This window comes from Callorhinus ursinus, unplaced genomic scaffold, assembly GCF_003265705.2.
Source record: "Callorhinus ursinus isolate GAN/ISIS: 27379988/994484 unplaced genomic scaffold, GSC_fseal_2.0 scaffold13, whole genome shotgun sequence".
NCBI classification, from domain to species: Eukaryota; Metazoa; Chordata; class Mammalia; order Carnivora; family Otariidae; genus Callorhinus; species Callorhinus ursinus.
In genome coordinates, this window is record NW_027397075.1 from 11,710,355 (window position 1) to 11,735,010 (window position 24,656).

General features: G+C 44.5%; 1 protein-coding gene across 3 annotated transcripts in view; it reads right to left on the reverse strand.

Annotated features, from left to right (window-relative positions):
• RBFOX1 (RNA binding fox-1 homolog 1) overlaps positions 1-24,656 on the reverse strand; it is a 2,099,893-nt gene that overhangs the window by 2,074,089 nt on the left and 1,148 nt on the right. The window lies entirely within an intron of this gene.

The window sequence follows — 24,656 nt, forward strand, 5'->3', positions numbered from 1 at the left end:
ATAGGTATAGTTAAGACTGACTTAAATAAGACAGTCAGGGGAAGGAGGGACATTTCACCAAAGATGATCATTTGTGGATGCCTGGCAATGGCAGGGATGGGGGTGAGGCATGACCATAGCGGCCCCAATCTCAGCATATGGTTACACAACTTAGCTCCTCTTGACCCTCAGCCAATTGATATGTTTCATGGGTTCTCCATCTCTAAGACACAGGAGGCCAAGGAACCCAGGGAGCAGTCATTCGGAAAGAAAATAACTGCTATTTTCCTTTGATGTATACAGAGACCAGCCTTGATGCAGCCATGGGCCCAACTTAACTTTTCAAATTCCATCTGAAATTTGACTTGCCACTTCCAGAAAACCCACAGCTCTGCCCGAAGTCAAAGTGGGATACCCCTCCAGAGTTCACTTAAAGAGGAATGAACTTTCAAAAACTACTCTGGTGTGCATACCAAACTAGACTCACCCCTGCTAGCCCCTTCCCAATCAGGGGAAGTGACAGTGTTGGTGCTCCAGAGTCTATTTGCATCGGGTTTTAATGGAAAATGTGGTTATGTCACTCACAGGAAAAACGAATCACAGCCCACACTGGAGCTATGGCTTAATAACATGGCTGAGTGTTAGTTCAGGCTTTCCATGGCTAGATTAAACCTGGGAAAATCAGTAGTGAAGCTCCCAGCAACATTTCCGCCAAATGATTTTGGGGAAAACCAACAGAGATGCCCCTTAACTTTGCCTTCTCTGCACAAAGGGGTTCAGTTCGCAATGCCAAATGTGCTTATTGCTGAGGTCTCTCAAATCGAAGCAAACTGAGCTTCAACTGTCCTTCTCCCCAGGCCAGAAGTAGATTTAGACCAAAATAATAACACTGGCACAACTCTGAATAGATTGAACTCCCCCACAGCAATCCAGATTATTTTAATATGCATTCTCAGCAGCATTCTGTATTTCTCACAAAAGCAAATGAACATCCCCCTGCAATGAATTAAAACAAAGAATTAATAAGTTCAGGACATGGGTGGGGGGTGGGAGTTGCTGACTGTACAAGAACATACTGCAGATCGCATTTCAAAGTCTAGACGTCTCCATCATAAACGCCAACACTCCTGTTCGCAAAGAGACCTCAAGTAATCTCAGACTGAAGAACCCATTTGGAGGTTTGTTTCAAGCTTTTTTGCTCCCACCCTTCCTCTCCAGACCTCCAGCCTATTCCAGCCACATTGAAAGGCCAATTCTTGCTGATTTTACCAACTAAATCTCTCTGGAATCCTTTTACTTCTCTGCCACCCTCTGACATCATCATAAACTAAGCCACCAACGTCTCCACTTGTTTGGCTATAAACCTCCTAACTGGTCTCCCCATTTCTCCTGCTCCTTGTTACAATATATACTCCACACAGTGACCAAAGTAATATTTTCAGAATGCACATCCAAACAGATCATGCCCTTTTAATGGCTCCCTATTACTTTGTGGGTTAAAAATTACAAGAGCTCATCTTTACTGAGCATGGATTATCTCACCTCATCCTTATGATGGCCCTTTATCTCACCAATGAGAGGTTAAGTGGGATGCCCAAGATGACACAGCTAACTAGTATAAAGTTCCAATGCCTTAACATGAGACCTGTGTGATCCAGCTCCTCCCTTCTCCAACCTCACTTCCTCATACTGTCACTTGCCTTCCAGGCTCTAGCCACACCAACCTCTTTAAGTCTCTCAAATTTACTGCATTCCTTTTGACCCCAGAGCCTTTCATGTGCTATTCCTCACCCTGAAATGCTGTTCCCACGCTTCTTCATCTGGTTAACACATATCCACCCTCCACGTCTCCCCTTAAGCGTCTTCTCATCAAGGAAGACTTTATTTTTCTAATAAAGCAGCTTTATTGAAATATAATGCATATCCCAGGCAATTCATCTAGTTAAAGCCTAAAATTCAATGGTCATGGATGCCTGGGTGGCTCAGTCAGTTGAGTGTCTGCCTTTGGTGCAGATCATGATCCCAGGGTCCTGGGATGGAGAACTGCATCAGGCTCCCTGCACCACAGGGTGCCTGCTTCTCTTTCTCCCTCGGTCTACTGCTCCCTCTGCTTGTGCACTCTCTCTCTCTCTCTCTCTCTGTGTCAAATAAATAAATAAAATATTTTTAAAAAAATAAAATAAAATTCAATGATTTTTAGTATATTCAGAGTTGGGTAACCATCACTACAATCAATTTTAGAACTTATTAATCACCCCCTAAAAGAAGCCCCATATCCACTAGCAGTCACCTCCCATTTCCCTCTCCCCCCAGCCCCTGGCAATGACTAATCTTTCTGTCCCTAATGGATTTGCCTATTGTGGACATCACATATAAATGGAACCATACAAATATGGCCTTTTGTGTCTGGCCCTCTTTCACTCAGCATAATGCTTTCAAGTCCCTTCATGTTGCAGCCTGTATCAGTGTGTTATTCCTTTTTACGGGTAGACCACATTCTATTTATCCACTCATCAGCTGACAAACATTTGGGTTGTTCCCACTTTTTGACTATTACAAACAGTGCTGATATAACATGTGTGTACACATTTTGTATAAGTATGTTTTCATTCCTCTTGGGTATATACTTAGGAGCAGTGTCTGGGTCATATGATAACTATATTTAACCTTTTGAGGAACTTCTGTTTAAGGAAGCTTTTCCTGACCTTCCAGGATTGAATGGTGTACATTCTCTTCACACCCTTTACTTCTCTTTCAGAACAGTTGTGACAAACATATCAATGACCCAGGTAACTCTGGGTTAAAGCCCATAATTCCCTCTAGACCATCAATGTCCAACAGAAATATGATGTAGCCATACATTTACTTTTACATTTCTATAGAGGTCATATTTTTTTAAAAGTAGAACAGGTGAGGGTAATTTTAATAATATTTATTTAATCAAATTTTTCCAAAATAACATTTCAGCATGTATTAAACACTTTTTAAAATATTAATGAAACTCTTTACATTATTTTTTATATTAGGTCTTCAAAACCTAGTGTGTATTTTTTTACATGTCCTGCACGTCTCAATTCGTACTCACATTTCAAGGGCTCAAAATCACACATGGCTCAGTCAGTTAAGCGGCTACCTTCAGCTCAGGTCATGGAGTCCTGGGATTAAGCCCCACATCGGGTTCCCTGCTCAGTGCGTAGTCTGCTTTTCCCTCTGCCCCTCACCCCCCGCTCATGTTCTTTCTCTCTCTCTTTCTCTCTCTTAATCTCAAATAAAGAAGTAAAATCTTTAAACAAAACAAAACCACACATGGCTAGTGGCTACCTTACTGAAAGTTGCAGCTTTAAAAACTGTTCACTCCCTGAGAGCAGGAACCCTGCCTGCTTTTGCCAATTAGTAGATTCTCAGCCCCTGGTACAGTGCCTAGGATGTAACAAGTAACCCATAAATATCTGCTGAATACTGAATAAATGAATCCAACCCAACCTCCAATCCTCCAAAAATACTTTCAAAAATTCAACATGCACATAGATCCACCTGGTGTCTTCCAGCCACTTGAATTTGTTAAGAAAAGGGAATAAAATGTGTGACTCCTGTACGCAATAGTGTGGGTTACAAGGACCTTCTACTCTTCAGGCAAATAGTGTTTTTGTTGAAGTCAGAACCAATGTTAACACAGAGTTTTTTAAATGTGACACACTGTTTCATTTTATGATGTGTGATCCACTTTGAAAGCTTTAAGTGCCTGTCTGTGGAAGCCTATCTAATTTCTTGCCTTTTTTTAGAATGTTGCCTAATATTATTATAAAGGGAAGTAGCTCCAACAAGTGGGTACACATGCACATGCATGCGCGCGCACACACACACACACACACACACACAATGCACACACACAGCTCATGACTCCTGGGGCAAATGAATCTAACAGCAGCTTCCTAACAGCCAGCCCTCCTTGTGGTGAGGAAATAATAACCACCAGATAAATATATTCAACCATTCCCACTCCCTGCAAAGTTCAAAGCTACAACTGATTTACTTCCTGGGCTCCTTGAAACCAGCTTTGTCAAAATTACTCAGGAATGGAATGAGGCCAAGCATTGCCTCTTAAGGACTCAAGACAAGGCAAGTCAGCCATGGTCAGTGCAGAGTTGGTCACATGTGATTACACCTGGACCTGCAAGACAGCAATGCCCTCCCATGGTCCCTCCCCAGCCAGGTCCCCACTGCCTGGGCTGCAGCCAGAAGCAATTCAGGCACAGGTGCATTAAGCAAGTATTGCTGAATTTTATTGGTGGTTAGAGGGTTGTAGTCAATTGCAGTGCATTAAGGGACTTCTTCACAATGTCCTCTATCCAGGCCCTTTGCTGTATGACTTTGCAGTTCTTCCCACTAAAGAGTCAGAGTGGACTTCTCCAGCCCTTGATACTGGGTTTAGTCATGTGCCTTGCTTTAGCCAATGGAATGTTGGTCTGTGTTATGTGACCAAAAACTTGAAAAGAGGGTGCTCAATCCTTCTTACATTCTTATGCTTCTGCCAGCACACTGAGAACATACTCAGGTGAACCTACTGGTCTTAGAAGAAGATAAGAAGTACCAGGAACAGAGCAGAGCTTCCCAGATGTACCCCACGTAGATCAACCAACCCTCAGCTGACAGGCCCAAAGATCCATGAAAATAGGTAGTTGTTGTATTAAGCCACCAATTTGGGGTGGCTTGTCACACAGTATATTTGTGGCCACAGCTAACCATTACACAAGAGTTACTGTCCCTTATCTCTATAGCTTTTAACAAATTTGAACAGACAAACAGCTATATGGGGATCCTCCATTTGTCTTTATTTATAATAAAGTGAATTGGAGAACTAGTTTGGCCCTGACATTTATCAGTCACCTGGCCAGAAACTGGTTATTCCTTTCCTCTTTCTTATCAACAGAACCCCTATTTTACTCAGGTGCTGAGTTGCCTTGTCTCTTAGGAAGCGTTGGCCCAGCCTCAGGAAATGGTTTAAGCACGGTTTGGCAAACTATAGCCCAAGGACCAAATCTGCTCCACTGATTGTTTTTGTAAGTGAAGTTTTATTAGGACAAAGCAACGCCCATTTGTTTATGCATTGTCTATGGCTGTTTTCACACTACAATGGCAGAGCTGAGTAGCTGTAACAGAGGTTATCTGGACCCAAAAGCATGAAATAGATTGTTTTTGTAAGTGAAGTTTTATTAGGACAAAGCAATGCCCATTTGTTTATGCATTGTCTATGGCTGTTTTCACACTACAATGGCAGAGCTGAGTAGCTGTAACAGAGGTTATCTGGACCCAAAAGCATGAAATATTACTATTTTCTTACCCAAAAAAGTTTGCCAGTCCCTAGTCTAAGGCTTAGATGCTAAACTAACCATGTTACTCAAATCCCCCCTTGCCCTGGTTGTTCTAGGACTGGTCCTGAGACTCCATTCTGACTGTTCTATTGAGGGACTCCCCTCCCCCACTTCCTGTCGGCCCAGGACTGATAGGGCTGAGATGTAGGAAATCTGCTGGAATTTGCAGCAGAGATTTTAGTATAAAAATGCGCAAGGAGACCTTCTGCCCCTTTCTTCTTGCCTTGGAGTGTTGTCATATGAGGACTCCGTATTTGGATTTTGTGGCAGCCTCCATGACCATAAGGAGAAAGGCGAGAGCATCACAGAAAAATCAACAAGAAGCCCGTCATCTCAAGCAAACCCCAGAATTTAGCAAACCCTAGAATCAGCTGTCTCTGGTCTTAGAACGTGAGACAATGAGCCCCTGTTGTTCAAGATGTCTGGTTGGTCACTTGCTGGCTGATGCCGGTCCTATACTTGCCCCAAAAAGCCTAGAGCCTATTTAAGGAACCAAGAAGGTGAACCCCACCATCACAATTTAGGCAACGTAACCCATCCACTAATACATGAACTTGGCCTGATACAGTCAGCATTTCCTCAGTCTTGCCAACCACATCATTTCTGTCCTCTCAGAAAAGGAGTGGGGAGAAACATGGAAACTCCTGTCCCAGTGTATGTCCAAGGGATCAGAAGCGGGATGCTGGAACTTTCTTCCTCTATGGGTCAAAGAGGGGAAATCAAGGACAGTGGCAGGCAGGAGAGATGCAGCACCAGAGGTGGTATTTATGGAGCTTTGATCTGTGGACCAAGTTGAAGCTTCATTCCTAGACATGAGGTTTAAGAATGGAAACTTGGAGTCATGTCTGCTAGCATTCTCCGTCCCTCCAAACCAGAGGGAATAAATGTTGCTCTACCATGCCTGGGTGTAAGAAATGTCACATTCCTATTTCTGTAACTCCAGTTAAATCTGCTCTGAGTCCCTATATGCCTGGCAGGTGGGGAATTCAATCTTGTCATCACTGGGGCTTCTTACCCTTCTCCGTGAGTTGACATAAGAAGCGAGCTTATACATTATTGGAAAGCCAGACAGGAACTAGGTCCCTGGAGGTCACTATTATTGCAGCTTCTCCAAATCTGCTAATATTTCAGGGTTATCTGCCATAAGAAGACCCTCATATGGTCATTCTACTGATCACAGGCTTGGCCACAGGACTCTTGTTATGGTAGGTCTCCACTATACATGCAAAACTCCAGAAAGCCTTCTCTTAATCTCAGTTCCCTCTAAGATCAAGCTACTCCCACTTTCTTACCCCTAAACACAAATGTCAGCTCCTCCCCATCACTCCAAACTTTGGTGATGACTCAGCTGAATCCTCCTCAATGGACCTCATACAGCAAAGCTCTTCACCTTCCCTCTTCAAGGAGACAGTGCAGGGATATGGGAGATCTTCAGAAGCCCAGTGATGACCTCTCCTTTTGGGGGGCTGAGAGTGGGATTACACTCTCTTGCTCAAGAGCTGTGTTTATCTTGAGGTTGAAGCTCTTAGCAGAAACCTGAACTGAACTCTGGCAAATGATGTTGAGTATCTTTTCATGTACTATTATATATCTTCCATGGACTCCTGAGGTTGAAGCTCTTAGCAGAAACCTACCAAGCAACAGGATGGAAAACCAACCAATAACAACAAAACTGAAGCAATCATGGCACTGAGCTCTGAACACACGGGGCACCAGACCAAGTTTGGGCAATTTTAATACAACAGCCATTTTGCCTCCAAACAACCTGGCACCAGCTCCAGAAGCCTCCCTCTGCCTCTTAAAGAGAGCCAGTTTCTTTTTCTTTAAATGTGCAGCATTCCCCCGCAGGGCGGCAAAGGAGCAGTATCCATCCCACTGCCATCACCCGAGGACTACAGCCAAGTGCCCATGGTTTGATAGTTAATTAGTATATTTTATAGGGGAAAACAAAATAACATCCACATCAATCTATAGCTATCACCACTTTCTAGAGGGCAGATCCCATTTGTGGGATCTTCTGCATGACAAGAACAAAATAAAGGAATAAGAATTCAGAGTCCCCAGAGCTATCCAGGAAGGAGCAGGTAAGCAGAAAAATGCAGGGGTGAAGGAAAGTAAGAGAGATCAATGAGTTGACCAAGACTAAGTAGGGAGTGATGTGACCCTCTCCATGTCCCCAAATCTCTAACGAAGTCAACAAAACCCATCAGTGCTTGGTGTGAATGGTTTATGCTTGTGGAAATCAAAGCAGAAACCAAGTTTCTGGTTAGCAAAGGTGGGGGATAGAGACAGCAAACATGGACTCAAGTGCCCAGGAGGCTGGGGAGGCTCTGTGATACTGGGTCTTCACCCCAGTCTCAACAGAAATGTAAGGGATTGACACATCCATGGACCACAGAATTTGTGGGCTTGAGTGCATTAGTTCCTGAATCAATGCCCCTAAGGCATCTCCTAGATTTGCCACTTCCTTCTGGGGCTATCAACAAGATACTTCTCTAAAACTTCAGTTCCTCATCTCTAAAGCAGAGGTCATATTATCTACCTTCTCAGGAAGTTATTGTGAGATTAAGAGATGATGACAGTAAAGGTGTTCAGCACAGCACCTAGGACATGGCAAGCTCTCCCTAAATATGAGCCATCTCCACCCTGACCTCTAGAACTCAGAGAACAGAAGGCTCGCCAAGGACACAGTGGGTCTCACATCAGGCTGAGTAGCAGAATCCCTCTGGGATACCGAAGCCCTGCCTAAGATCTACTGAGTCAGAATCACTGGAGGCATGGCCCAGCAATCTGTATTTTAAAGTCCATCAAGTGATCAATAGAACAGCAACTTGCACATTTTTTACATTTCTTTTATAGTTTTTTACATTTCAGTCATTTTTAACATATTCACAGAGATGTACGACCATCACCAGAGTCAATTTTAGAACATTTCATCATCTCAAAAAGAAGTCCCATACCCTTTAGCTATCACTCCACCCCTCATCCCCACACCCCAGGCCTAGGCAACCACTAATCTACTTTTGCCTCTACAGATTTCCCTATTCTCAACTTTCGTATTAATGGAATCATATAATATGTGATTGTTTTGTGTCTGGCTCCTTTCAGCATAGTGTTTTCATGGTTCATCCATGATGAATTAGGTATCAGAACTTCACTCCTTTTTATGGCCAAATAATATTCCACTGTGTGGGTATAACACATTTTGTGTATCTATTCACCTGTTGATGGGATTTGAATTATGTCTGCCTTTTGGCTATTATGAATGATACTACTCTAAACATTCATGCATATTTGTATGGACCTCTGTTTTCATTTCTGCATAGACATATCTCCATGGAAGATATATAATAGTACATGAAAAGATACTCAACATCATTTGCCATTGGAAAAACGCAAATCAAAACCATAATGAGATACCACTTCATACCTACTAGGATGACTAGAATCAAAAAGATAGGCAAAAACATGTGTTGGTGAGGATGTAGAGAAAATGGAACACACACACTACTGTTGTCAAATATGTCAAATGGTGCAGTCACTTTGGCAAACAGCCTGGCAATTAAATATTGAGTTACCATATGACCCAGCAATTCCATTTGTAGGTATACAAAACGTGGGCTCTTTTAATCTGGGAAATGAACTATTGGTACTTAGTAAGAACAAAGAGAGGGAAAAAGAGAAAAGTGGGAGTTACATACAGCCTTCACAACAGGAGCTCATTGCTATTTGCCTTTCCTGGTGAGAATATCTCACTTTGATAAATGATTCTGGGGTTAAGACACAATTATTCATAAAATGTGCCCTCTCAATCACTCCATCAGCTACTCACCAAAGAAACCACCCTCTGGTCTAACCCTGAGGAAGGTGCGCTGGACTGAACTTGGTAAGCTGTCTTAAGTTTGATCTCTATGCTTTATGATAGATGGAGGGGATTTTCAAGAGTAATGTTGACTACTGAATTTTTTGTTTTGTCCTCATTGACTTTATTTTTTTTTAAAGATTTTATTTATTTATTTGAGAGAGAGAGAGAATGAGAGATAGAAAGCACGAGAGGGAAGAGGGTCAGAGGGAGAAGCAGACTCCCCGCTGAGCAGGGAGCCCGATGCGGGACTCGATCCCGGGACTCCAGGATCATGACCTGAGCCGAAGGCAGTCGCTTAACCAACTGAGCCACCCAGGCACCCTGTCCTCATTGACTTTAGAACCTCCTGCATAAGGCCTGACTTTCTTGTACTTTTCATTGCTTCTAAATAAACTTCCAGTTCTACATATTCTAGAGATGATTTGCTAAGAAACAAATCTCTCTCCAAAAAATGCTAAGAATATGAGCATAGTTATACTGTAGTATTAACACAAATTGCATCAGTATATATGAAACACAAACATTTTCACGTGTGATGAAAAAAAGTGTCTTTCATTCTTGTGTAGACTGCAGGATGAGGGCTACCAAGGCACTTGCCCAGCAAGATCTTGGGTTCTGATCTGATTTGTGTTAGGATAGTCATCTTTGATGGATTCCATGTCTCCATCACCTTTTTATCCTCCTCTCTTGGAAAGTTCTAGGCACAGAGTGGTATCATACATGTTTGCTGAATGAACAGGAGACAGACGGCAACCAGCAGTCAATAGTGTCTCAGCTAAGAAACCCCGATATAAAGAGACCCAAACACAATTGTTTTGTACTTATGATCAATTTTAACCCTTTGATTTTGATCATAGAAAGCAAAAATGTCTTTTGGGGGGCACCTTTGTGGCTCAGTCAGTTAAGCATCTGACTCATGATTTTGTCTCAGGTCATGATCTCAGGGTCATGATCTCACCCTGCTTAAGATTCTCTCTCCCTCTGCCCTACCCCACCCCCTGCTCATGCGCTCTCTCTTTCTCTCTCAAAAAAAAAAAAAAAAAAAGTCATTTGGAGGCAGGTAGAATCCCAAACAAACAAAAAATCCAGAGATGCTCACAAACATGGTGGCTTTAGAACTGAGATTTGATTTCAATTCTTTCTTTTCTGACTTTTGAGTTATTTTTGTAAAAATGGGATCCATTGGGCTCAAGGGCCCAATCTTACGATTCCCACAAAGCTGAGGTTCACGTGGGAATGTTACAAACACAACACAGGTACACATGTCATTTACATTCAGACACCCACCCACAGACACACACACCCAGAGACATACACACCACCAAAGACAGAGAACGAGCTTCATGGTCCCGTGAAAAGCAGAAATGCACCCTTCATTCCAGGGAGGCATTTACTTGTTTAATTCAGACTCCAATGGTCAAGCTGTTGCTGAGCCCAGCTCTCCGTCTTCCTCCTCTAGGAAAGAGAGATGGATTATTTTTCTTTACTCAAGAATACAGATTTAAAAAACAAACACTTCTGCATCTCAAAGAGGCTGTACTTCCTGAGCTGCACATATTGATCAGCATTTTATTGTCCATTTTCTTTTAGTTGAAGTGGAAAAAAATATAATCTAATTATGTGTTTAGTGACAGTTGGGAATCAGTCACACTAAATCCAACTGAGTGTTTGCATGATTGAGGTGTTTAATTTGGGGACAAGGAAGCAGAAGCATTGGTCGTGTTTTAATGTAATTAGTACAGAATACCCCTAAAGGGCTGAAATATCACAACAGCACGAAGCTCATTCTGAAGCAAGAAGGGATTCTATCTCTAGAACTAAGTTAGGCAGGTTTGTAGCTACATGCACCATTTAAGCCGTAACGTTTTATCAATGTCTCTTCAAGAGCCCATGGAATGTAGACTAGGAAAGAATAAAATACTCCACGTCTTGGCTATGCTTTTATAAAGGGAAATAACCTGGCCCTGTAGATACCCTACACTGTGGCTCTCTAAGCTGCTGATTCCCAGATTTTTTTATTTCATAAACCAATAAAATATTTTTTTAATTTAGGAACCAACACAAGGTTACATTTTGGGGGAGGGGGTAAGAAAGGACTTTTGTAAACTACCAATTTTATATGAAACTACCAATTATAAACATAAATTGTATATATATATATGTCTATAAATATAAATATCTCACCATAATCAGTCAAACTAAATTAGGTTTTGCTGCAATAACAAACTCCTAAGGGGTTGTTTTTCTCACTCACGGTACATGTGCATTGCATGTCAAGGAGTAGGGGGTGGAGGGGGCTCTGTTTCCACATTGAACTTACCCTGGGCTTGAGCTAATGGAGGTTCCATCACCTGTCAGGGCAACAGAGGGAAGATGGTGCTGGAAGCCCATGTACTGGGAATTAATTTCTCCAGCCCAGAAGTGACACACTGGTTTTTGTTCAGTAGATGAAGTACCTCCATCTCCAAATTCAATCCTAGTTATTCTAATACACTTTTACAGGGGATCAGATAGTACCTATTCCACAGGAGAAATCAAAATGGCCTCCATGGCAGTGGTAAACGGGAAGTGAAAACTTGAGTGCAATTAGCTGAGGATGACACTGAAGCCTTTCCCAGGAAAGCTTTCCGCAGCTCTGCCCATCCATAACCTTGCTGCATTTCAGGGCAAGGCCTCTGCTTAAGCGAACTGGCTTCCATTAGAGTAAATCACATTGACTCACAGCAAATGCAGATGAAGGACAAAAAGGTTCTTCTGACAAAGATTCACCTCTCTCTCTCTCTCTCTCTCTCTCTCTCTCTCTCTCACACACACACACACACACACACACACACACACACACACACTAACACACCTCCCTCAAGGCTGACCCCATTAAGCAAACAGTGCCCCTCCCTTGAGCACCTGGAAATCTTAGTTCACTGATACAAACATGAGCAAGAGATGACCCTGACATCAAGGAGCTTACAGTCCGATGGGAAGAAACAGACTTGAGCACAAGTGAGGGTAATACAAGATGGAGGAAAAGAGACAAACTTAAAATTTGAGCAAAGTATGCACTGAGGACTGTTTCCCAAACTGGGTCCCTGAGCCAGAGCCAGGCTGGCTACATGAGACTCACCTGGGAGCTTTTGTAAACATAGATCCCAGCTGAGCCCCTAAACACCAGTATTTCTGAAAAAGAGCCCCAGAAATTGGTATATGTAATAAATACCCTCCTGCACATGATTCTGATGCTCTAAGGGTTGGGGAAATATGGAACTATGAAAAACACCAAAGAAGGCACTAAAACTCATAAATGTTGACTACACTGTCAGCATCCTGTGTTTATGATCCCAATATTTAGAGTAACCCTGCAAGGGAAACATTTGTGGGACCTGACTGTGGGCTTTGTTGTTATAAGAGCCAAGCACCTAGGATACTGGAATCCTGCTCTGCTGGTCACCCTCCCTGCACAGGAGGCAGGTGAGAGTCCTCTTCCAAGTTTTCATACAATGTGTCCTATTTTCCAGCGTCACTTGGAAATGTTAAATAACCTGCTCAGGTTCTCAAAGCTTGTAACTGACAAAATCTCGAGTTCACACCCAAATCTGCCTGACTCCAAAGTTTCCTCTTGCTTCAACCCTGGAGCCATCCTGGTTGTGGAGATGACAGAATCCACTTTTGTTTTTAGATACTGTCTAAGGAACCCCTGCAAATATTTAGATAAGGGCTGTTTCTGAAAGAACCTGAAGTCGTTCTGCCATTTAAGACCTTACACAGTCACGGAGCCAGGAGTCCTGGGTCCTGATCCTGTTTCTGCATCTGCCTTAGTTTTCCCTGTGTGTAAAATAGCAGCAACAATCTTTGACAAATTCCCTCCCCCAGTAGAGACACAGAGGAAGGGTTAACTCCATTGGTATTTTGAATAGATGGTTTCAGGGTCAACGATGATTTCACAGGATAGAAAATATCACAGTCACAGAACACTCTGCATTCAAATAGAATGTTTTCATTTTCAAAAGGCCCTCTACTGCCGTCCAATTTTATCCTCCTGACAGTCCCAGGAGAGAAGCAGGCTTGGTTTTCCTGACCCCACTCCGCAGACAGGAGATTAGGCACAGCCCTCCCAGATGCCATAGAGGGAGTATGATGACGGGTGAAGGCCACTGTCATTGCCAGCCCCTTGCCCTACCTAATAGCCACTCCCAGATCTTATGGACTTCCAGCAGAGGGGACAGCAAGGCTGGGTCACAGATCTCTGCCAGTGGGGACCAGGATCCAACACTACAAGGCCTGGTTACTTGGCCACATGCTGTCTGGGATCTCCATGTGAAATGCAAACTTCTACCTACCCTGCAAGTCTCAGCTGACATAGCTAATCCTCAGAAAACATTTCCCTGAATCTCCAAGATTGGGCCAGGGTCCCTCATAACTGTCTGGCCTTCCCCTACTACAGAACTTATCACCCTACAGGTTATTTGGTATTGAAATACATACCCGCCTTATGCTCACCTTGTTATCTGTAGCACCTATAAAGGTTAATAAGAAATGGCAAAACCTAATGTCTGTTGAGTGTGAATGATACAGTTTTTATGTGGCATCTTATTTAATCCTCACTATATCTGCAATTGTAGTAGCTATTAAAAATCAATTGTCAAATGAGAAAATTGAGCCACAGAGAAGTTATATAACTTGCCAAAGGAGCCAGCTAGGAGGTGGTGAAACTCAGTTAGAGCCATGGAGTCAGATTTCAGAGCCTGTGTTCTTAATCACTAGAATCGGTGCCTTCCCAGAATCTACTAGATAGTTAATAAGTCTTTGTTGAATAAATGAATGCAGGTACAAGCGGATGGATGGATGGATGAGTGGGTGGATGGACAGATGGGTGGATGGGGATGGGTGGGTATTGGATAGATGGATAAATGAAGGGATGGGGGTAGATGGACGGTGGGAGGGAGGAACTTGAGCAGCATTATTTACCATTTATTCAGGGTCCTCTAAAAAACCAAAGGAGTTCTCTCCACTTGCAGGTGGGTGGGGAAAGGGTGTTGCCCATGAAATAATCCCTCATTTTGGATAGTGCCCAGCCTCAATCACTTCTCTCTGAACACTCCCTTTATTGACTAGGAAACTCAAAACCTGCATTGATAATTAATGCAAATTATAGCTATAACTGAAGGTTGTTAAACTGATGACAATTGGGCAATCAATAATCAATAACTTGGCTGTGTCACACTGTTGCCATCCAGGCAAGTTCCACCAAAGGATATTTTAATCCCTCCATCAAATTAAGCAGGCTCACCAAGTCTTCCCCAACTATGAGAAGGAGGGGCTTATCAAATACTCACAGTTCACCCTGGCAGGCTCAATCCCTTTCTCTACCTGGGCCTGACCTTCAGTTCTGAGACTCCTTCAGTCCTCCAGGTCAGCCTTTATTCCAGCCTTTGGATTGACCCAAGTGACTACCTGCTCATCAGGTATCTTCACCTTTCAAGGCTTTCCTTCAGTCTGGCCTTCACCAAAGACTAGAATCATTGTTGACAAAATCTAAGTCAACCTAGGTAAGGAATGGGTATAGGGATCAGGCCTCAGTTATGGAATCAAGTTCTAAGCCAACTTAAAGAGGGAAAAGAATCTGAACAGCTATCAAGACAGGCAGTGTAGACTTTACATAACTGAAGCTAGAGAAGATCAGGGGGCCATGGCAGACCACAAGCTAAATATGACATAAACTGTTTTTTACAAAGTTGTAAACATCCATTCACCCACACTGATAACTGTCCTTCATATACTAATAAGGCCCACCTGTAAGTGACTGTATAACACCAGGCAAATTATGCAATTTTCCTGATCCTTCATTTCCACATCTATAAAATGGGTATGGGTCATTCATTAATCAAATTCTATCTGAGCATATGCTAAACACCAGAGACAATGGGAATCAAAACCAAGCATGGCCCCTGCCCCCTATGGTGATTATACTGCAGAAGGGGTCAATTATTCATCAAAAAATCATGCCCAAAAAAATAGGTGGCTATAGTTGGGCCTGGACCTACAAGAGAAAGACACCTGATACTATGAGAACAGGTATCAGGAATTTGCTATGACTGAGTCAGTGTGGCCAGGCTTCCCCTGAGACAGTGGTAAGTCAGCCTGCAGATGAGATATTTACCAGGTGAAGGATGTGGGCAGAAAGAGCTTTCCAGGCAGAGAGAGCAGGGTGTGCAAAGGCCCTGTGGCAGAAAAGAGTATTACAACTAGAGGAGCTTGAATGAGACTAGAGAGAGCACAAATAAACATGCAGATGATCATAGCACCAGCCTCACAGAGAAGCTGTAAGGAAACTGAGACCCTGCCTGTAACAAATCCAATAAATGACTAAACAGTAATTTCTTCTAAAACAGGAAGGACAAGATTCCTTGGTGGTATTCCCCATGAAGGGCTGCTATGGACCCAGGGGCCACATTGAACATCCTCCTTGACAGCCGCCCAGCCAGCTGGACATAAATGCACCCTCAGGTTTGTGATACCTGGGGCAGGGCCCAGTATGATTTCACTCGAGATCAAATATCAAGAACCACACAGAATCCGCAAAAGGGGAAGAAGCAGCTTTCAAAACTATGGTTGGTTTCTACTGAGAGTCTTTCAGATGGAAATCAAGCAGCTCTTCACCAGCGCCAGAGAGAAGAGCCTCTTGCCGCCTGAGAGAAAGAGCTGATGAATCAGGCACACTGGTGGATCAATCAGCCCGCGCGTGTGAACAAGTTTACGGTGGAAATGAAGGGCTTTATTTGTTTGGCAAAACACGATGTGGTTTAATCGCCAGGAGGGAGGAGTGTCTAAAGCGGCAACACAGTGGCTGTTGGCCAAGGTTTTCTAGAAGGGGGAGGCGGTGAGGATGAGGGCTTCCTTTTCATCTGCAGCCCCTTGCAGAGGGAGCTGGGGAAAGCTTTGCAGCCATCTGCATGCTGTTTGCATGTCTGGCTGGGCAGCTGTGCTCCAAACAAGGGTGGATGGGGCAGCTCTTGCCTCTGTGTTCAGAGAGAGATGGGAGGGAAATCAACAGAGGTAACAGGGAGAAAGATGCTAGGGACCACCAGCCAGAACCAGGGGCTCGAGTATCCAACCCATCAGCCTCTAGGCCACTGAAGCAGCCTGGGAGGGTCTTCTCAATTGGTCCCCATCCCTGTGCCTATAGACAGTCCCTTGAATGGAGACACACTGACAACCTCCACACAGAAATGTCAGATGTAGCAAGTAAAAAGACAGGACACCAGTTAAACTTGAATTTCAGATAAACAATGAATTGTTTTTATGTCTCAAATGTTGCATTGGGATATACCTATACTAAAAAATTTGTTAATTGGATGTCAAGTTTAACTGGCAAACCTAGTCCCACACAAACACAACCTAAGACTTGGAAACTTACAGAGAAATACATACACACACACACACACACACACACACACATTGCAGTGTCCAAAGTGAAGGAGCAAAAGCAAGGGCCAAAATGGGGGTCCCCACCCCTCCACACCTCCCTATCTTCTGTCCCTGGGCTCAGAACAAGCCAAGTCCCTGCCAACTTTGAGTCACTTGGCATCCAGGTCCAAGTTGGGAATGGAGGTGCCCTGATACAGCAGAATGCTGACCAGCACCTGCCCAGGCCCCAGCTTCTGGGCTCTGGCCTGAAAGACACAGCAAACTCCTATGGGTCTTGGGAAGTATGGGAAAGCGGCAGGGGGCTCTAAGACTGGAGAGTCATCTTGGAGTTCTCCACCTGGGAACCTAGTGGGAGCTCTGTTTCCTTTGGTCTGCTCTCACTGCCTCTGCCACAATCTCTGTCCCTGCCATTCCAGTCACTGGCTGAGCATTTTCTGAGCAGCTACTAAAGGCCTGGTGCTAGACTTGGTACTGAAGACACAGGCCCTGGTCAAACTACAGTTTGGCTTACTCAACACTCAGCAATGACCCCCAGCACTTGCCTGCATGTGCACAACAAGCCAAGCGTGTGATAGTTACTTCACTGAGTCCTCCTAGCAGCCCAGGGTGGCAGCCATTATTATTATATTATTATCACCACTTACCTTTGAGGAAACTGAAGCCAGAGAGCTGAAACAGCTCAAGGACACACAGGTAGAGAGTGGCAAGGCCTGAAGGAGTCAAATGCCAACTTTGGAACTTGTAATAATAGTACCAAGAATGTTTGGGAAAGTGAACTTTCCCTCCTCCAATGTGAGGCCACCTGCCAGAGCTGGAAGCCAGAGTCTCTGCTGGGGGTGGCACCAGGGTGTGGACTGACCTAGGTGAAAGTGAGACAGAGAATGCCATTCTGGCCAATGCCCTTAGGCTTTGGGGGATGACCCCTGTAGAGGATGGCACCATGTAGAGCCTTAGGGAGCTGGCAGCAGGAAAACACACTTCACCAGGATGCAAATGCAGCACTGATCACCCATTGACCTGGATATCCTGTTCCTAGGAACATCTTACAAAAAACACAGACACAGAGCATCAAGTGATATGTGCTGGAATACTCATCACAACACCGTTTGCAATAGGGAAGAAGCAGAAACCATTCAGAGATCTATCAGTATAGGGTTGGCCTAAAGAAAGTACAGTGCATCCACACAGCAGAATAACTGTCTTTAAGGAAGGTGGAGTCCAGGTTCCAACATAATATGATGTCAAAGATATACATCACTGAGTTAAAACGAGGCTTTTCCAAACAATAAATATAGCATGATCCCATTTTTATTTTTAAAAAAATTAAAATTAAACAATTTATGTGCAGATATACATGCTTGCCTACACACAGAGAAAGCTGTGGAAGGATATACCTCAACCCCTCCCAGTGTTACTTCTGAGAAGCAAGATTGAAGAAAAACAGATAAAGGAGGAGTTTTGTTTTTTGTCTTCTATATAGTTGTATTGTTTAAATCCTTTACAATGAGCAAATAATAATTTGTATTTTTAATAAACAGAACAAAAGCCAAAAAATTATACTCATACCATGTAGATTCTTTCATCCAGCCTGATTCCCACACACCAGGGCTTACAACTCTATCAGGTCAACAAAGAACACAGAAGCAAAAAGAAAAATGAAGAAGGCAGTAGATTTTCCCTCCCAGGTACCTTCCAATTCAAGCGAACAGGTTTCCAAGTCACAAAGTCTTCCTTATCCAGACACACAAGACAAAAGCCCCAAACCAAAGACACAAGCCCTGTCCAGGTTTCTCCAGGGCAGAAGCCTGAGACACAAGGCAGATCTGCACACAGTCAGGGATGGAGGCCTGGACAGGAGAAGGCACAGAGCCAAGGAGACCCTCAGGGTAGCCCCTGCATTCTCCAAAGACCTCCAGACCCGGAGCTTCATGGAGCCCCCAAAAGTCTATTTCTTTAACACCCTAAAACACAGTGAGAGGAGTCAGGAAGAAGGAAAACAAGCAAAACTCAAAAAGCCCAGACACACCTGAGCTGTGCTAAAGGTATCTGCTCTTCTCTCTGTTTTTAGAAATTCCAGCTTTCTCTTTTGTGCCTTCAAGGTCCTTGCTCTGCACGCCAGCTCTCCTTTTCTCCTATTTGCCTCTACCATCCTTTTGGAGCCTCTTCCCAGCAGCTTTTCCCAGTCCCCCTCATGCTCTCGGGCTGCACTCTCAGACCTCCAGCTTTCCTGGGACCCCCATTCACCAGCTGGTGAGGTACAGGGTGTCAGATGTAGCCAAGATTCTTTGGAGTAGCAAAGGCAGGAGCCCTGTGGGCTGTGAGTAACCTGACAACTTCCTGCTGGGGCTGAAAAGAAGGGGAAAGACCAGCCCCTCCATGGAATAGCCCCATGAATACAGGGCTCTCAGCAGCCTCTGGAGACCTGTGTTGATGGTCAGAAGTCCTGTCACCCCCACATGCAGTTGTCTGCAAGGAGGCCATGCAGGAAGCTGTATTGCTCAGAGAACAAAAAAAAGAAAAAAAAAAGGAAATTAAATGCACCATCTGCTTATTAGTGAGAGCTTTTGAGGCAGACACTTAAATATGCATGCCCAGACATTATAAAACTTCAGGGGGAAATGTTAATTCCAATAACCTGAGTTCTCGGGCTTGCAAAAACCATCTTTTTTTCTCTCTCTTCTTAGTGATTTGGAAGCTCTGTACCCCAAACTCACAGCACCAAGATGGTTGACCTCACTGGATTTGGGCAGTTGTGCAACGTGGGACCCTAAACACTTGCTAGGGACCCATCTCAAGGAAATTCTTAGGAAGGGAACAAGTTGCTATTCCCCACGTCCCCTTTTTTGTCTCTCCCATCCAAAAACTGCATGATGTTAGCCTGGTGCCCTGCCACAGCAGTGAGGAAAGCCCACTCAGAACCCCCATCCTGCCCCTGACACCAAAGACCCATAAAGTTGAGAGTGGGGGACCTGTTGCCCCCTCCTTTGGAGTCCTGCAAGTTGAGCACTTTCACTGCAACCCCTCCTCAGAGCTGCACACATTTCAAGGACAGCTGTACTCACACCCTCATGGGACACCATGTGAGTGCAAGGTCCCTTAACCTCAGACTATCAGGTAAATATTTTTGGCTTTGTGAGCTATACAGTCTCTCCCAACTACTCAACTCTCCCATTAGTGCAGGCAAGCAGCCATAGACAATATGTACATGAATGGGTACAGCTGGATGCCAATAAAACTTTATTTACAATCACAAGCAGGGGGCCAGCATTGGCCTATGGACCAGAGTCTGGCTCTACCACTAGAGTAGGGTCTCCAAGAGAACAGGAAATGAACCGTCTCGTAGATCAGCACCTAGACCAGCACCTGGCACTTAGGAGCTGCTCAAATACTTGGAGAAGGAATGAAAAGAGCCCTCAGTATTGAGAGGTGAAGATCTCCCAATGGAACCATCTTGTGCCAAGAAACACTGTCAGGGCAGGGCTCTCCACCAAAAGGCTGGGTCCTGGGGCGCCTGGGTGGCTCAGTCATTAAGCGTCTGCCTTCGGCTCAGGTCGTGATCCCAGCATCCTGGGATCGAGCCCCACATCGGGCTCCCTGCTCCACGGGGAAGCCTGCTTTTCCCTCTCCTACTCCCCCTGCTTGTGTTCCCTCTCTCACTATGTCTCTCTCTGTTAAATAAATAAATAAAGTCTTTAAAAAAAAAAAACAAAAGGCTGGGTCCTTTTCCAAGGTAATGTGGAAAAGTGACAGCTGAGTGTTGTGAGGAGGACAGAAAGCTCTGGAGTCATGTGCACAAACTATAATTTTGCAAAAAAGTCAAGACCATGAGTGTCTCATGTTTTGGTGAACACACCCCAGTTGGGTGCTGAAATGCCCACATTAGGAAGAATCCTGGTAGCCCCCCATGACCGGCCTCCATTAAAACTCCAGCAGGAGCCCAGGAGCATGATATATTAAATCCAACAGGCTCTCTTCAACACAACCAACCTTCATCTTTCTGTCCTCCTGTCTGTGGAGCCACATGTCCTCTGCCTGATGCTCCTCTGATCCTTCTCATGGATTCTTCTCCTATCATCATTAAGATTTCCTTGGGCTGATACCAAAGCCCCTCCCCTTTCCCCTCCACTGTTTCCCCAGTCAACCTCAGGTGTCCCCATGGCTCCAGGTACCATCTACACTGATGACTCTCAAATCTGAATCTCCAGGCCCAGATCTGTCTATCTTGTTAGACATTGTCACCTGGGTCTGAGAGCAAACTCAGCCAGAGTCCAAAATCAAATTCATAGTCTTCCCTGCCATTCTGGAGGTCAGTCTGACCCTGCCTCTTTCTCATTGCCATACCAAATAGATACTTGAGTCCTTACCGTATCTCATAAGCTTTCCTCTGTTCAGGCATTCAACTCCACCCACTACCATCACCACTATCCCAGCGGCCACATCCCTGGCAGAGACCCCTGTCCCAGCCCCCAAACTGGTCTCCCTCCTGCTCCTTCAGCTCCAAATCATGTCCCAGAGAATACAAAGGGACAACAACCATCTCAATGAAATGAAAAGAATCAGAAGGACATTGGCTGGCAGTCTGTGTCTTTCCAGCTGAGAAGCCCAAGCCACACTCTGGTTTGCTAGCACTGGGGTTAAATATTTCTGAAATGATTAAAGCTAAGGGCTACACAGCTCAGAATCCAAAACTACTGCATGCACAGAGGCACCTGTCTCCCGCAGAGTGGTCTGAACCAACCAGTATGTGGCCTATACCTCTCTGTTCTCACTGAAAGAAATGCCCTCCGTGCCTTCTTCTTCCCTGGAGGACCCTTCACCAACCTTCACCCCACTTTTTGGCCCTTGGAGGACGAGGGAACCTCCTACGGTTTCTCACGCACACTGCAATCCTCAGAAGCTTGCCTCACAAATTACAGGAGAGCCCGTGCAGCACTGTGTTCTGGTAGGTGGCCATGTCTTCATGTCAGCTTGAGAGATCGTTGCCAGGGAAATATCTATATCTTGGCAGAGAGAGCTTCAGCCCTGTGGAGTCCAGCTGTGTTCAAATGGGAATCCAGAAACCAGATGTTGGTCCAAAAGCCCTGTCATGGCAAGCCAGCTTTGGAATTCTCCAGCGTGGAAGTAAACTGAGTGTCACCTGCTCCGACTACCCACACTCCTGCCTCCTAGAATCCAGAACCAGAGAATCAAGGAGGAAACTGGAGGGAAACCAGTGAGTTCCATAGAGAAAGCTGAGATGCTACCTGAATCCAACCTAAGGTTTAGGTGGATGATACTTCCCCACCCTTGCACCTCACCAAATGGATAAGGGGATGGAAGACAAAATCCGACTCACCCAAATAAGTAAAAATGGAATTGACCATTTGTTTTGTGCTTTTCTGTATCTAAATGCTATGCTAAGCCTTTTCCATTTATTATCTTGGAATTGTATTGAATGCCCACATAACCTTCCATTGAGGTTTATCTTACTATCTCCATTTTATAGATGAGGAAACTGAGGCCCATGGAGGTTGTATAAATTTCCCAAGGCTTACGAGTGGTACAGCAAGGACCCAAACTTAACACCTACTCTCTGAAACATTTTTGCAGTGGCTTTCAGATAAGGTGATTTCATCTGTATCCTCCCCAAGCCATAGACATTTGGCAATGTATGGGGACATATTCAGTTGTCACACTGGTGATGGAGAGGCAGTGTTAATGGTATCCAGTGGCTACAGGCCAGGGATGCTGCTAAGGACAGTCCCCCACAACAGAGAATGATCTGGCCCCAAATGTCACTAGTGGCAAAGTTGAGACACCCAGGTGCAGACCTTCACCAGTGAGAAGGGAAAGACCTGCAGTTTGGACTTCCCTCTATAAGGGGCCCCCTGCTGATGATGACCTCCCTATTCTGGTCTCAACTCTGGAGACTCTTGAATGAGGATTCCATCAGGGGATTTCAGCTCTGCCCAGCACAATCCAGAAGTCTATGCCGAGCTTCCTGATCTTGAGAAAAACTGAACAAACCGCTAATGTTGATAATGTTGATAACCAATTACCTAGAAGAGATCCTTCTCTCCCCCCAGGAAGAGCTGCAGGCCAGACTCACCCTGGGGTCACTTTAAAGGAGTCAATAAAGGCTCTGGGAGGATTGGTTCTTTCATACCTTCTCAGCAACCCTGGTCTGGAGAGGGCAAAAGGAGTCTGTGAAACTTCTAGGGATCAGTCCTCACTAGGCACATACCCTCCTCCAGCCACATCTCCAAAAGGACTCTGCACTGAGATAGCTCCTGGGGCCTCACATTACCTCCTAAAAGCACCCCGTAGCAACCTCCAGAGGAAGCAACCCCCTTCCCCTTCAAGGCAAGAGCCAAGCGTGGGACCCACTTGGAGGGACAACCAGTCACATGTAAACCTCAGCCATCCAAAGCACCAAACCCAGTGAAGGTAAAGGGTATTTAATCCTTTAAAAATATCTAGATACAGCATGGACAGGGAGGTGATGCCCATGCAGCTCCTGCAGAGAAAAGCTCAAAATGATCTGCCCCTAAAAATAATCTGCTATTAAAGAACAAGAATGTTTTTAACGTTTTAGCCAAGCTAATGGTCTACATAGACAAAAATTTCATGAAAAGGTGTTCCGTTCTTCTTGATCCATTTGGACATAGTCTGTGAGTGAAGAAATGGGCTTTCCTCAAAGAAATAGCTGCTGCTCCTGGCACCAGCCCGAAACTGCTTTCTGGGTTCTTTAAAGAGAATATTCCTATAGAAACTACAAAGGAGGAGAAATCTATCTGATGGGCATTCTGGGCAGCACAAGCTTGGCCAACCTTTAAACTTAAAAACCAAAACACCATTGCTGTGAAGGGCCACTTTCCCCAGATGATCCACATGCCCCAAAAGGAGAAAATAAAATTGGATTCAGATTCAGATTCAGGAAAGGACAGTTTCTATCCAGTTATGAAATAATCCTTCAAACCATGAGATCCCCATTTCCCTTTTTGAACCAAAAAGTTCAATGGGGTTTCTGCCTTTTAAAAATTTCATCACCTGCCCCATAATTCCTTAATCTTCAGAAAGCATTTAATATGGAGATTCTGGCCTAAGACCTTCATCTCTTGTGATGTACCCTTAGAACCAAAGATGACAGTAAGTGAGCTACATGGAGTGAATTTCAGTACTAAATCACATTTATTGAGCACATACTATGTGCCGGCCTTAATGCTAAGTGCTTTCTATGGATAAACTTTACTTAATCTCAGGGGTAATAACCCCATGAAACAAGGCTTATTGGCATATGCATTTCACCAATGAGGACACTAGTCTCGGAGAGGTTAAGTAACTTGCTCTGAGTCACCCAGCAAAGGAAGGCCAGAGCCAAGATTCAAATCCACATTCCTACATCCCACTGCACTTGGTCATTTCCTTGCATTCTCATATCTGGTCTTTGTCAAAGTCCCAAGTAATGAGGGAAGTGATAGAGAGAGGAAAGGTTTCATAGCACTGCACTGCCTCCATAATCATGTTTCTGACCCAGGGCCTCTCCTCTTACCACACTGTGACACATCCCTCTCACTCTTTCCGTGATGTGTCCCAATAAACCTTCCATAAGGATTATCCTTCTCCTGGCATCTCAGAGAGAAATTCACCTGGTTCTGGTGTCCAGGTGGCCCATAGTCTGAACACAATTACAACCATGGGGGGAGGGTGAAATCTCTGAAGCAGCACCTGGGAGCAGCCCCACTCTGGGTCAGCTGGGCTTTGATGCAGCCTGGTGAACGTAGGCAAGCTGCAGCTGCCTATGTGGATTTGGGAGAAAGAATGGGAACTCTCTCATGGAGCTCACTAGCCACTAATCAAATTTTTAAGACAAGCTCAGCCAAGCATATGGTCAAGAATAAAAACATTCAGAAGAAACATAAAGGTCAATGCCATTATCCATTAAAAACTCTCAAGGTGGCAGCCCTTGCCATGGGGACTGCTATCCAGCCAGCCCTCATCTGTCCTCCAGACTCATGTGCTCCCCAAATGTAAGGTCA